This window comes from Dreissena polymorpha, chromosome 5 (genome assembly GCF_020536995.1).
Source record: "Dreissena polymorpha isolate Duluth1 chromosome 5, UMN_Dpol_1.0, whole genome shotgun sequence".
NCBI classification, from domain to species: Eukaryota; Metazoa; Mollusca; class Bivalvia; order Myida; family Dreissenidae; genus Dreissena; species Dreissena polymorpha.
Window position 1 is genome coordinate 94,048,389 of NC_068359.1, and position 14,877 is coordinate 94,063,265.

Consider the following 14,877-nt stretch of genomic DNA (forward strand, 5'->3'; position numbering starts at 1 on the left):
ATAGCTTCACTATTAATAGCGTTTTCCAGCCAATAGCTGTGCGTTTACAATGGCTTCACTATTAAGGTCGGTCATAATATACTAAATAGTTTCCCTGTATAATTCAATGTAAAAGCGCGACAACTTTAAGCGAAAATAAGTGCAACATTTTGCACATAGAGACCCCATAACAATACCTTTTCTTCAAGGCCATTCTAAGCGGAATCGATTTATGCAATACAAAAGGTACGCCATGTTCAAACCAAGCAAGAACTTGACACGAATCAAAATCGACTGTTTTTGCAACTTTTGTTTTCGGCCGTTTCTTAGTGGAATGTAACCTTTTTCAGTGCACTGCTTTACTATAGTCTTCAAGTTTATCATATTTCAGGGATTCAGTAGTGAACACCTATTCATGCCCTACCATTATCTCCGAAAGATAAAACCCGAACGATAGTTTAAAGTGTAAAGCATGCCTTCCTGTCAACTATGATATTTTTTTTAGAGAGTACAGCCCTACATGAAACGATTATTTAGTATACTGTAACCTTAATAGGAACTCTCGTGATTGGCGTTCGTAGCGGAACACTGCAGAGCGTAACCTGCGAGCTGATATACAGGTTCAGTACATCAACCAATGCACGGGCGTTCCCTCTTTAACAACTCTGGTTTCACTACAGTCACGCATAAATCTTTCGCCTTTTACTAAAGATTTCCGTGCAGTGGAACATTCAATGAGTCTATAGACTTATTTCTGAAGTCCTGTTAATTCAGGATATGCGATAATGTGTCAATACATAAACCTTGGTGGCAGCTAGGCATCCGAGTCTAAATACATTGTTTGTTCTAAAAAATATGGAACGCTTCACGAATTTGCGTGTCATCCTTGCGCAGGGGCCATGCTAATCTTCTCTGTATCGTTCCAATTTTAGTATATGTACTGCCGAAGCAGTACGAAAAAGGACGTTGCCATAATGCTGTATATGTGTTGCTATCTGATGCACACTTTTGCAGGTTCAAATGCGCGCTAAAATGCCCGTATGCGTGTGTTCCGCCTCAGATACTTACCTAGAGGTATTTCGGCCGGCAGTGTATATTCGCTTTCTACGGTCGCAGCGTACTAGGATACGCGAATGAGATGCCGACATCGTTTCAATCGCGTGCAACGGAACAGAAGAGCGCAGCTGTGAATGGTAAATGTTAAACATTGCGACGCACTGTACTAATTTTACCAGTCTATTTTTAGCCACGACGTGTTGTGTTTTCCGAACAAAAGCTGTACGTATACAATAGCTTCACTATTAATAGCGTTTTCCAGCCAATAGCTGTGCGTTTACAATGGCTTCACTATTAAGGTCGGTCATAATATACTAAATAGTTTCCCTGTATAATTCAATGTAAAAGCGCGACAACTTTAAGCGAAAATAAGTGCAACATTTTGCACATAGAGACCCCATAACAATACCTTTTCTTAAAGGCCATTCTAAGCGGAATCGATTTATGCAATACAAAAGGTACGCCATGTTCAAACCAAGCAAGAACTTGACACGAATCAAAATCGACTGTTTTTGCAACTTTTGTTTTCGGCCGTTTCTTAGTGGAATGTAACCTTTTTCAGTGCACTGCTTTACTATAGTCTTCAAGTTTATCATATTTCAGGGATTCAGTAGTGAACACCTATTCATGCCCTACCATTATCTCCGAAAGATAAAACCCGAACGATAGTTTAAAGTGTAAAGCATGCCTTCCTGTCAACTATGATATTTTTTTTAGAGAGTACAGCCCTACATGAAACGATTATTTAGTATACTGTAACCTTAATAGGAACTCTCGTGATTGGCGTTCGTAGCGGAACACTGCAGAGCGTAACCTGCGAGCTGATATACAGGTTCAGTACATCAACCAATGCACGGGCGTTCCCTCTTTAACAACTCTGGTTTCACTACAGTAACACGAAAAAATCTTTCGAGTCTTTATTGAAACTTACCTGGTGCAGAGAATACCGTAAACGTATTTTTCTGCTCTGGGGTCTTGCGAGATAAAAGTATTTTTGAAAGAGATTGAAATCATGTCTGATGTGTTTGGCGCTTTGGATGAGCGAACGGTGGACTCGGATATCGCGAGTAGGACGGTCCGCTTCCAGGGAAGACGTGGATCTGCTATGGTGCATGTCGTCAATATCCTCCAGGAGAAAGGCTGGACCAGCGAGGACATCGTGGCCATTGCGTCTGGTCCCCCTGGGAGCGGCCATTACGATGTGGTTTTTGATGACGAAGATAAGTGCAAAGCTTTTTGTACAAGTTCAAATGGTCATATTAAATACCGAGATGTGTCTTATGACATAACTTTACATGGCAGACAGGTGGTACAAGTGAGAGTACACTGGATGCCCATTTGTACTAAGAAGATTGTTTTGAAGGAACTCTTTTCTAATTATGGAACAGTTTTAACCATTGAAAATGAAATGTATGAACTAGGTGGTTTTAAGTGTCAGTCTGGTACTCGCCTTGTCACTATGGAGGTTTCAGACTCACAAAAGGCTTCCATACTTCACTTGCTCAAATTTCAGTGTGGGTCGAAGGCCTTGGTGACAATGAGAGGACGTCCCCCACTATGTCTAAGGTGTTTAGAATTAGGGCATGTCAGGGGAATGTGCCCAGATAAAGGTTACAAGGACACCGATCAATCATCAGGGACATACGCTGACAGATTGAAGCAGAAGAAGACAGTTGAAGTCTCCAAGGACGTGCCACCCGTGAAGTCTGTCGAGAAACCAGGATCAGCTACTGATAATGTCCAAGAGCAGACAGTGGTCACACAAGACGAGAATTGGCAACAGGCTAAGCGTCGTCCAAGGAAATCTCAGATACCAAAAGAGAAGGTACCACAAGCAGCTCCTACAACCGTGGTTGACAATGATGAAGAACAGCCTGCTGAGCCTTCACAAATGGAGGTGAGTATGGCCAGCTCCAAAAGAAAGGTTGAAGACCTGGATGAGTTCACTCCGATGCCCCGGAATAAGGTGGCAAGTGGCCGTGAGCCACCCGGGGACATTGGATTGGATGCCTCAGAGATGCTCACCCAGGATTCCATTTTAGATGGAATCCTGGATGCGCAGTCCCCACATACGTACTAGTTTCATACCTCTTTTTCAATAACGGACTTCGATTTAGCATAATGATTTTGATAACTACAACACCATGAACTGTAAACGACACGCTAGTATTATGGATATTGAATACTGCATAACCCCCAAACAACCCATTTTATGGGGTCTTGTATATTTCATACTCATAGTAAAAATTTATAAATATGGCATGAATAAAAACATAGTTCATTTTATGAATATATTGAATATATATTGCACAGTGTTTACTGTTTTATTGGCATGTATTTTATACGGTATTCAATATAGCATGTGTGTAGGTGTGAACTGTGTAGTTTTGTTGTACAGTCTGCATGTATACATATGCACACTTGATTATTTTAGTGTTTATATATTACATTGCACTTTTCCCGTAATAATGTTAAAACATTTAAAAATCTGTATATATAAATACACTGTATATGTATTAAATTGCACTATCCCCGTAAAATTTGATACATATCTAGACATCAGTTTGTATAAATACATGTTTCGTGTGTACACATTTATTAATAAGTGTACAATTATCTCCCCTTTTAAATACATGTTATCTTACAAATGCATATTGTGTTTAAATCATGTTGGAGATGTTTTAAACCGTCGATACACTCCGTCACTGTTGAGTGTACATTTTCTACACTTGAATAACCCGCTCCATTTTGATTTATTTGTCGACTGCTTGTTTTCATGCTTTAAATTACTATCGATATACTTTTTATCGTCTGCTATGGTTTATTTGTGTTTTTCCAATATTATTTGTCTCCATTTAAATCACAAATATGTGTTTTTCTCGTACACATTTTGTTTAAACCAGTTTCAGACTATGTTGTCTTACGGTCTCGATTTATCTAACAAGTATATTTCGTCTGCTTTATTTCTTAGCTGCCAATGCTCGTGTATCCCGCCCCGCTTTTATTTTTCTATCGACTGCTTATTTGCACGTAGTCTGAATGTTCGCTATAAATCTTTATCGATTCACTTCTATCCGTATGCTAAAGTTTATTATCACTGCTCCAATAGAATTAAATGCACGATAACGTTTATTTTGTGGGCGCAGCCATCTTTAATTGTACATGCACTTTCCTCGATTATTTCTAGCTCATGTAATGTCTGTCCTGTATGTTTCGGTGTAATGGATAGTGTTCTAAAAATAACTAACGTTTTTAAAACGTTGGTGTCGTTCATTGTGCAAGTAATTATTTTTAGATTATTTCAAAACTTACAAGAATGTCTTTAATAATACATAGCATTAACATAAATGGATTTAGATCCAGAAAGAAACAGCAGTATATTAAAGATTACATTTTGCAAAATAAGCCTGCCATTTTATGTATACAGGAAACACATATAGACATTTACTCCAAAGCCAAATATGTAGAAAATTTTATCTCCAAAGATTATAAATATATTTGGAGTTTTTCAAATGGAAATAAGTCATGTGGTGTTTGTACTATTATTACTGATAAAAATATTATTTGCCATAGTTTTCAAACGGATTATGATGGTCGTTTTATATATGCAGATGTTGAGTTTGTAAACACAAATTTCAGGGTATGTAATATTTATGCTCCAAATGCCCCTGGAGATAGAAATAATTATTTTTCCGCCATTAAGAAATATTTGGTTAGTTCTTATCATCTAGTTGTTATTGGAGATTTCAATTTTGTTCTGAATCCTAAGTTAGATAAATCAGGGGGAGATACTGATAGACTTCCTATTGGCTGTGCTGTTTTCAAACATATAATTGATAAATATAAATTAAAAGATGTCTTTAGACATTTGTATCCTAAACAAACCACTACAACATGGAGTAGAATATCTATTAAAAAAGAATTAATTAGTTGTAGACTAGATAGGATTTATGTGTCGAATTTATTAATTGGTAATTGTATTGAGTCTTCCATTAAACCTTGCATTTATTCAGACCATGATTTTGTAAATGTAATTATTAATTTAAACAACTCTAATGAAACCATTTCTATTGGAAATTCCTATTGGAAATTAAATAATTCAATTTTAAATGATGATGAATTTATTTCAGCCTTTGAGTTTTATTTTAAAATAATAAGTAGAACGGAAGATATTACTTTAGATTGGTGGGATGGAATTAAAAATAAAATAAAAGAACTTTGTATTGATTACTCTAAATCAAAGAAATCTAATGCATACAAAGAAATAAAACTATTAATTAAAACTTACCATAATTCACAAGATATTGAAGAAAAAATTAATATAAAAAATCAACTTGAAAATTTACAAAATAAAATATATGATGGTTCCTACATAAGAAGCAAAATTAATATGCTGAATAGCAATGAAAATGCTTCAAATTATTTTCATGATAAAGAATTTCAAAATGGTATTAATAAAACTATAACTCATATAATAGATGATGGTATGGACAAGAAATCATCACATGATATTTTAAAAACTTTTCATTCATTTTATGAAAATTTGTATACTGATGAACCTGTTGACCCTTCTTTAAACTCTAAGTTTTTAAATAACCTACCTAAAATTTCCAATGATGATAATGCTATGTTAAGACAACCTCTTACTCTAGATGAGATTTTCTCTACATTAAAGGAAATGGATCATACTAAGTCTCCAGGAAGTGATGGACTTACTTCTTTGATATATGTTAAATTCTTTCATCTGTTTGGTGATATTTTATTGTATTTATTTAATACGTGTTTTGAATCTGGCCATATGTCAGAATCACAAAAATTATCTTATATAACATTACTTTGCAAAGATAACAGTAATAAAACATCTGTTAAAAATTATAGACCAATTTCACTTTTGAATATTGATAGGAAGATTTTGTCAAAGGTTTTGGCCACACGATTAGGAAAGGTTTTGCCCTCTATTATTGGAATAACTCAAACATGTTCAATACCTGGGAGGACTATTTTTGATAATATTCATTTACTTCGTAATATAATAAGTTATGTCGAGCAGAAAAACCTAACAGCTTGTTTTATCTGCTTGGACCAGGAGAAGGCCTTCGACCGTGTGTCATGGCCTTTTCTGTTTAGCACTCTTCAATCATTTGGCTTTAATGACTCTTTTATACATTGGATTAAGGTCTTGTATCAAGACATAAGGTCATCTGTCATTGTAAATGGACATATTTCTGAGCCATTTGCATTGACAAGATCAGTCCGTCAGGGCTGTTCTTTATCACCTCTCCTTTATGTTTTATGTTTAGAGCCCTTTGCTAAGGTTATTCAAGATGACCCACATATAAATGGTATCAAAACTCCTGGTGGAAAGTTTCATGTGAAAATGTCCCTTTATGCTGATGACAATACCACCTGTCTATCAGATGAAAAGTCAATTTCCTTATTTTTTAAACATGTGTCAGACTTTGAAAAGGTTTCGGGTTCAAGGGTAAATTATAAGAAAAGCTGTGGAATGTTTTTGGGGAAATGGAAGTCAAGGTCTGATCATCCTTTCGGCATTTCTTGGGGAAAAAATTGCAAGTTATTAGGTTACAGGTTTGGTTATGATTTAACAGATGATGATTTATTTCATGATTTATTATCTAATTTTGAAAGAATTCTTAATTTATGGAAATCTCGTGGTAAATCGTATAAGGGTAAAAGTTCGATTTTGAACACATTTGTATTTTCAAAACTTATATATTTTATACAAGCTCAAATTGTACCTAGTCATTATATAAACATGTTTCAAAAACGTTGCTTCAACTTTATATGGGGCAGAAAATTAGAGCCTATATCCCGCAAAACATTGTATTCACACATGTTAAAAGGTGGACTTAATGTTCCAAATTTAGAATTAAAAATCCATTCATTCTATCTATGTCATATTTTTAAAATAATTAATAACTACAATACTCCTTGGGTAGAATTTGCTGTTTATTGGACAGGTTTGCAATTGAAGAAATATAATCCTTCAATTGCATCTAATAATATTCCTCATAGTGAAATTATTCCCCCTTTTTATGTTAAATGTTTAAGTGTATTTACAGATTTTGTAGATAACTGTAAATCAAATATTAATTCTCTCTGGACTGTTAAAGAGATTTATAATTACTTTATTGAAAATATGAATATTGAACCAAAATGTGTAAGGGATTGTAAATCTGTAGATTTTAATAATAGCTTTAAAAATGTCTTTTCAAGTGCAGTAGATCCTGAGTGTAGGAACACATGTTTTTCCATTGTTCATAATGCTCTTTTAACCAACCAATATCTTTTTTCGAGAAATATGATAAGATCTAGTAAATGCACATTTTGTTCGAAACCAGAAACTATAGATCATTTATTTGTTGAGTGTTATATTTCTACATCTATAAATAAAGTCGTATTATTCTTAATGCATGTATTAACTGCAGACAATCATAAACTGTCTCTCAAACAATTTCATTATCTTAATGTTGATAATTCATATGATAAGGAAATTAATTATGTTTTTCTTATTCTGCTGTCGGAGTCAAGACAAATAATTTGGAGAACTAGAAATGATGTAAAATTTGACAAAAAACTGTTTAGTCCATTTGATCTCATTTGCAAACTTATTTATAGATTAAAATATCGCATTTTATTAGATTTTGAAAGATTTCCATCTGAGAAATTTGAATTAATATGGGGTAATTATTGTGACGTTAATGCAAATAAAAAAGTTGAGTTTAGATTAGACTTGAATCCTGCAATTTATGCTAACATTTAGTGTTATGATTGAAATATGTATATTAAGTTTCTCTCTGCTGTTTTGTGTTTTCTCTCTGATTTCAGGATGGCAGCTGCGGGGCCGTTAGTGGCTGTTACTCGGGTTGTCATCCTGGATCAGAGAGGGAACGTGACAGTGTTAATTTTGTGTGAAGAAGTTTTTGTGAATTGTATATTGTAAATTGTATTATTGCATCATCTCTTTTATCATCAGTATTCCTATGAATCATTTCAATCATTGTTTCATATATTATGTAACCCAGTGTTGGGCTCATCTCATTTCACTCATTGAACTTCATTATCACTCATTTTTCATCACTATGTATTTCGACATACCATTAACACATTTTCATTCATGTAGGTCATAGGATACTTGACTAACCTTTCCTTAAGTAAAGAGGCTTATTCCAATTTATTCGTTAATATACATTTATTGTTACATAATTATTTCCGGCTTGGCCTGATGGTGGGGCTGGGGCGGGTGAGGAGTGGTACCGAAGGCTCTCACGTGCTTCAGCTCCATCATCTGGTTTCAGCTGTAGACTTCTTGACATGTTCCTGGCGGACCATCACGGGGGGTGCTCGGGCATGACCTGGGGTGGTTCGCTGGGAGCACCTTTTTTCTTTTTTTTTTTTTTTTTTGAAGTGTGATTTGTTAGCATTTATATTAAATAAAAACAACCTCTTTATCATTTTACTAATTAAGATCCGCTACATTTAGGTCGGTGACTTTTTATTTGTTAAAACCGTTTCACTATTTCTATAATTCTATATATCTATTTCATTATCTACGTGCAGACGTGAACAGACTGTTACAAATTATATATTAACACATAAAACGTGCAGACGGTAAAAAGACTGTGTTTATTAATCAATTATAAAATAATTAGTTTTCTTCTTTCCTTACTATTGTTAAATATTATTTAAAGTCACCTTGTACTGTATGAAATCATTTAATTTCTTTTAAGCGGATACTTGGGGCGTTTTACACCCCAATTATGTGATAAATAAATTTTATGAAAAAGAGAAAAATTTCGCCTTTTACTAAAGATTTCCGTGCAGTGGAACATTCAATGAGTCTATAGACTTATTTCTGAAGTCCTGTTAATTCAGGATATGCGATAATGTGTCAATACAAATACCTTGGTGGCAGCTAGGCACCCGAGTCTAAATATATTGTTTGTTCTAAAAAATATGGAACGCTTCACGAATTTGCGTGTCATCCTTGCGCAGGGGACGTTCTAATCTTCTCCCCAAAAGATGGAACAATGCTCCATCTTGATTGGCTAATACGGTTCCATTTGTTCCAACTTTGATCCAACTTTCGACCAATGAAACTGCACGCTTTAGGCGCGTGACTCGTGACGTATTCGCTTGTTTCAAGGGCGCAGCCATCTTGGATTTCATAGAGCGATTTTAGCGATTATTTAGTGTCTTTAATTTGTTATTTTGCATAAACTTCGATTTAAATAAGTGCTTTTCATTGGGATATATCTACATCAGGTAGGAAATCGCCATCGCAATAGTCAATATATGAAAATTTCGCATGACCTACTTCTAAGCGGGAGATTGTTTACACGAAAATTCCAAATATTTTTCAGGACAAGTTTTTCGATTATTACGACTCGTACTGCATGTTCATTGGTATTAATCCAACCGGTTTAGTGTAAAATGAATGCGTGTTCGTTGATTTTTCCATTGCATGCGTATTTCGGCAGAAAATCGATGCTGTCAATTTTACCCCACCCACCGATGTTTGCATTGAATTTTCCAATCATTAAAAACATGTTTTTAAGGCCTGAATCCGTTGTCAGCTAACATTTCAGGTGGATATCTGTAGAATGCACGTTCACTTATATTTTTCAACCGTAAATGTGCTGTATGATAACACTAAAACCCTTTTTTAGAGTGTTTTTTCTTGACAGACATGCAGAATATCCCCAAAGTCAGGAAGCATGGGAATGGGTACATCATCTTAGCCCCAACTGAGGCAGCCAAGGCCATCAAGGCTCAGAGGTTTACCAAGCCCAGGTCCCTATGCAAGACCTCCGAGCAAGTGCGGAAGGATGCGGAGAACGCCGCACAGAAGGACGGGCGGCCCAATCCTGACAGGTTTACCCTGTTGGGCTATCATGAGCTTCAGGTTGGTCAGTACCAGGGACAGACATTTCACTGGTTGGCAGAGAATGACATCAGCTATGCTGCCTATCTCGTCAACCAGATGGAACTGGAAGGCGGAAACACTGGCGACAACCCCATGAATCATAATAAGCATCTACTGAAGGTGAATATAGTTGCATTTCTTTGTGATACAATGTTTACAACTAATGTGTAAATAGTTTTCATAATGCTTCATATTTTCACTTTACACAGGCCTATCTGCAAGGTTTCCCCGACGGCAGACTGGCCATCAAGCAGAAGGGGGACGAGATGCGGAGGAAGGCGGACATGGCGCTTTCCCAGAAGAAGGTCTCGGCTGCATCACTGTTGGCTTCATCCCTCAGCCCCAAGGCAGTTGTTCAGAAGCTACAGAAGTCCAAGGCTACAGCTACTGTGACAGGTAAAAAGCAGTAAATGTAAAGGCATAATGAGTATTTGTGTGTACGTATGTTTAAAATGCATCACCTTGCAGTGGTATGTTATTTAATTAACAGCAACGACAACCTCTCTTGGCGATGACAGCGATTCGGAGCTGGTGGAAGCAGCCGTTGCAGCCGAGTCGCAGGCTTCTGCGACCAAGTCTGCCCCTGTTGTCCCGGCAAAAGATGTGCCGCTCTCAACTGCGACAGAGTCTGCCCCTGTTGTCCCGGCAAAAGATGTGCCGCTCTCAACTGCGACAGAGTTGCGGAAGGAAGTTAGCCTTGCGAGTATTCTGAAGCAGCCAGGTATGCATTAGCATTGATTGATAGTTATTGCTGTTATTATAAAATTGTTGCTATATGAACGTTTCAGTTAATTATATTGAACACAGGTTTCTTTTCTGCATTTTAGTTGAACATGGATAAGCCGGTAAGACTGGTTGTGGTGATTATGCTTTCTGCTATATATTCCTTCTTCTCTTTTCTTCGCTTATAGTGTATTTGGGCTAGTAGCACCTGTATATGTGTGTCTTCCTGGCATTATGGCTTTACTTTGTTAAGCTTCAAGCATATTTAACCCTTTGCATGCTGGGAAATTTGTCGTCTGCTAAAATGTCGTCTGCTGAATTTCTAAAATTAGCATTTTCTTCGATTTTTTTTTCACAGAATACTATCAGAATTGCAAACAGTTTGGATTCTGATGAGACGCCACGTTCTGTGGCGTCTCATCTGGATCCAAACTTTTTGCAAAGGCCTTCAAAATTCGGTTCCCGCACTGAAAGGGTTAATACTAACATTATTAACACACTTACTCACTTAGAAATGAATTTGCATGCATTGAATAACAAAACATGGTGTTGATTCAACGGCAAATTTGTGTTTACTAACTTATTAAGAAATAGACCCCTGTCCACTCCCTGGCGACTGGAAGCGGAACCTTCCCGCCGTGGACCACTCGTGGGTCTCCAAGGCAGTTGTCACGCACAATGCCCAGGGCAGGATTGAGGTGAATGTCAGCCAGTTGTGGTACTACCCACCACAGCCGGCAAGTGTCAACACTGGCCTGCCAAATGTTGACCGGTACTTTGGCCACACCCTCCTGTGCTGGATGCCGCGTCGTCTCTGGAGGACGCGCTTTGAATGCCCAAGCTGTCGTAAGGAGATGGTGTCCGCTGGTCCATATGAACATGTCCGCGAGGTCTTGGGGCTCACTGGCTATTATTACTGTGTGACAGAGGAGTTGCAGTGTAAAGGCTGCCAGAAGCGACTTCTCAGCTGGAGCCAGGCCATCCTCAACCAGCTGGACACATCCCACCAACAACTGTTTCCTGTGCTGCTTACCTACAAGTAAGTACACGTGACAGTTAAAACTATCCTTTTCACTCAGCATAGTGTACTTTAACGCTGTACATATTATCTTTCTCTAGTGTTCCTCAACATTTACGTATTGTTGCAGGTACGCATGTGATATCAGTGTTGTGACCCTTATGCGGACGCGGGGTCTTGGCAACAGTGCAGCGCAGCTTCGGCGCAAGCTTGTGGAGGAACACAGCCAGGAGTGGATGCGGAAAGCAGCGCACTACCTAAGTGACTGCGAGTCCATCTTTAACTCCAAGCTTGTTAGCCGACAGTCCATCCGTGAGCCACCCGCACAGCCCGAGGTTCCGTCTGCGTCCTGGTTGAGGTCGGTCTACTGCAATGACATCATGGCCAGGGTGGATGCAGTCAAGGCGGCCATCACGTCTACTTTTGGCAGAATCCTGAAGATCGACTCAACCAAAAAGGTGCTTAAGACTATGTAACTTTATATTTAAACTGTGTAGCAAATGCAAAAAAGCATCACCTTTTAGACCGTGCCCAGATATTAACAACACTTGTGTCTTATATTACCAAATAGGTCACCAAGAAGCTGATGGGTCAGACCAGAGGCACCGCCACATGGGCCACCAACGTCGGCAACGAGAAGGGCCAGGTTCTCATGTGCGTCATGACATGCGCGGAGGGAATCGGGCTCGGACCCATGATTGCCGGACTGGTCGACCGGTACGACAGGGCTGGGCAACCGCCGCCACAGGTCATGTATGTGGACAGAGACTGCTGTGGGGACTCTTTGCTGCGCAAGTTGTTCTACGCCTGGCCGAACATGATCATGAGGCTAGACATCTGGCACTTCATGCGGCGCTTCTCCCTCGGCTGCTCTACAGACGCGCACATCCTGTACCCAGTCTTCATGTCGCGTCTCTCGAAGGCCATCTTTGAGTGGAGCGCGGAAGACTTGGACATGTTGCGGGAAGCCAAGCGACTCGAGCTCATCACTCGCCACGTCACTGACCCCACCCGAGACGACATAGTGCGATGGCTGACAAAGACAGAGCTTGCCACCTATTGTCGCCGGCGCACAAGGGGGACGGAAGAGACCACGCGCCTGATTGGTAAGCATTGTGTGGCGTGTTGACAGTGGCTGTTGACTTACTGCTTTCTTTGTTTTATCTAAGAATAGTAAACATTACGGACATTGTTCTTTCAGATGAGCTCATTCAGACCTTCATGGGGGACGAAGGGAGGGACACCGTTGGGGTTCCACTGTTTGATACTGAAGTGATGACTGAAGTCTGGGCCAAGCAGCGGAAGCATGTCCAGTGCATACAAGACCCAGAGGGCATCTCGCTCTACACCGTGACTGGTACGGCCAAGAAGGCGGGGGTGGTACTTTGCAAGTACAGGTGCGCTCGTGGTTCGGTCTCCTTGGAGTCCTTCCACAACCACTTGGCAAAGTTCATCCCCGGTACCACAGCCTCGGACACCCACTTCCAGTCGTACCTTCTGGACGGACTGATGCGGTGGAACGAAGACCGCGAGCTTGTGACCACCGGCGACAGCAACTACTCTGGCCAGATGCAGAGCACGGTCAACGAGCTCAGTCTGAAGTTGCTTGACCGCAAGTTGATTGTCAACTTCAGACCTCCCATGAAGTACACTGGTAAGTACTTGTGCAATACGTGTACTGTGTCAGCAAACATGCAGGCCATTAGTATTTTCACAGTGTCAAACATGCATTTTACCAATTTCAGGTGAGAAGATAGGACTGGAGTACCTGTTTGCACAGACTGGCCAGGTGCTTCAGGACTACGTGCTCATGGACGACAGTGCTGTGGGAGGGACACTTGAGCCTGACCCTCGCGGATACGTTGACATGGAGGAGGAGGGGATAGATGAAGGGTTTGAGGAGATGGAGGACCCAACTCAGCCACCTGTAGAGCCCAGTGTGCTCAGGCCTCACCCCGAGGACGTTCCTCTGCGTCGACCGCCTGCGCCGTCCACTCCGGTCAGACCGCCTCCCCCCAGTGCCACACAGAGTGCCCCGGCTAGTCCGCCACCTGCTGCAGCGTCAAGTTTGCCCATCTCTCCCAGGCCTTCCACCAGCACAGAGGGACAATCATCATCATTGGTAATAATTATTATGAGTTGTTATATATATATATATATATACATATTATATATAAAAATATATATTTTATATTGTTACGTTTATACATTTGGTCTTTGTGCTGTGTGTTAGTTTCTTCCGCGTTGTTTTACAGCGAACTTGTGACATATCCAGTGACAGCATGCCAGGCTACACTCAGGTGGAGTACCTGGCAGACTATCTGTACTCACTGAGGTCTCAGACTCTGTCACTCACACCTGACCAGATGGATCACATTGTTCGACTCTGGGACCTGCTCACGGACTACGACAAGCAGCCCACTGTGCCTAGTCCTCGCCATAGCTCCAGGCTGACGAAGGTGTCTACATCTACCTACAAGGCCAGGAACAAGCAGAGTGTTGTTCCGGGGACAGACACAGTGAACAGGTTTGTTATGCAACAGTTTGCCCAAAAATGTAGTGCATTGTACAACAAGTGATCTTTTTAGCTTACTTTTATGGTCTGACTCTGAAAACAATAATTTCTCGTTTTTCAGAACCATACGGGGCGAAAACGAAGGGCCAGCCCAGAAACCAGATGCCAACCGTATCATGGCATGCTTGATTGTGAAGCTCTGCGGCGCCTTCCCATCCCCCGAGAAGCGAGATGGCCAAAGGCAGGACCGCTGGACCCTGGTGACGCGGGCCTACCGCAATATCCGTCAGCTGGTGCTGGACAGCCCAGTGGTAATGAAGAAGACAGCCTTGCAGCTCTTCAATGTCAACAATGCCACTCTGACCAAGTGGTACAACGACAGAGTGAAGGTAATTAGTGCAAATATTATAACCATAATTAATTTATTGGCAACAATGCAGTTAAAAAAAAAACTGTTAACATATGTATTGCAGTTCTTATTTGACCATTTGTCTGCTTTCAGAGTCAGGAGTTGCTCATTCTTGAGCAGGGCATCCGGCTCTCAGTGCCCCCCATGACAGCGACCATGCCGTTGCCACCAGCTCTGCAGATGGCCTCCGCGTCATCGCTGCCACCTGTTCCGCCTCACCTTGCCCACCA

The 14,877-nt window shown here is 39.9% G+C and overlaps 2 non-coding genes and 1 pseudogene across 2 annotated transcripts; 1 reads left to right on the forward strand and 2 right to left on the reverse strand.

Annotated features, from left to right (window-relative positions):
* Positions 1–639: 639 nt before the first annotated feature.
* LOC127832727 (U5 spliceosomal RNA) lies at positions 640–756 on the forward strand. Its single transcript, XR_008027087.1, has one exon. It is a non-coding gene; the product is annotated as a U5 spliceosomal RNA (small nuclear RNA).
* Positions 757–828: 72 nt separating this feature from the next.
* LOC127832781 (U6 spliceosomal RNA) lies at positions 829–934 on the reverse strand. Its single transcript, XR_008027133.1, has one exon. It is a non-coding gene; the product is annotated as a U6 spliceosomal RNA (small nuclear RNA).
* Positions 935–9,006: 8,072 nt separating this feature from the next.
* On the reverse strand, positions 9,007–9,095 carry LOC127832856 (U6 spliceosomal RNA; annotated as a pseudogene).
* Between the last annotated feature and the right edge of the window lie 5,782 nt (positions 9,096–14,877).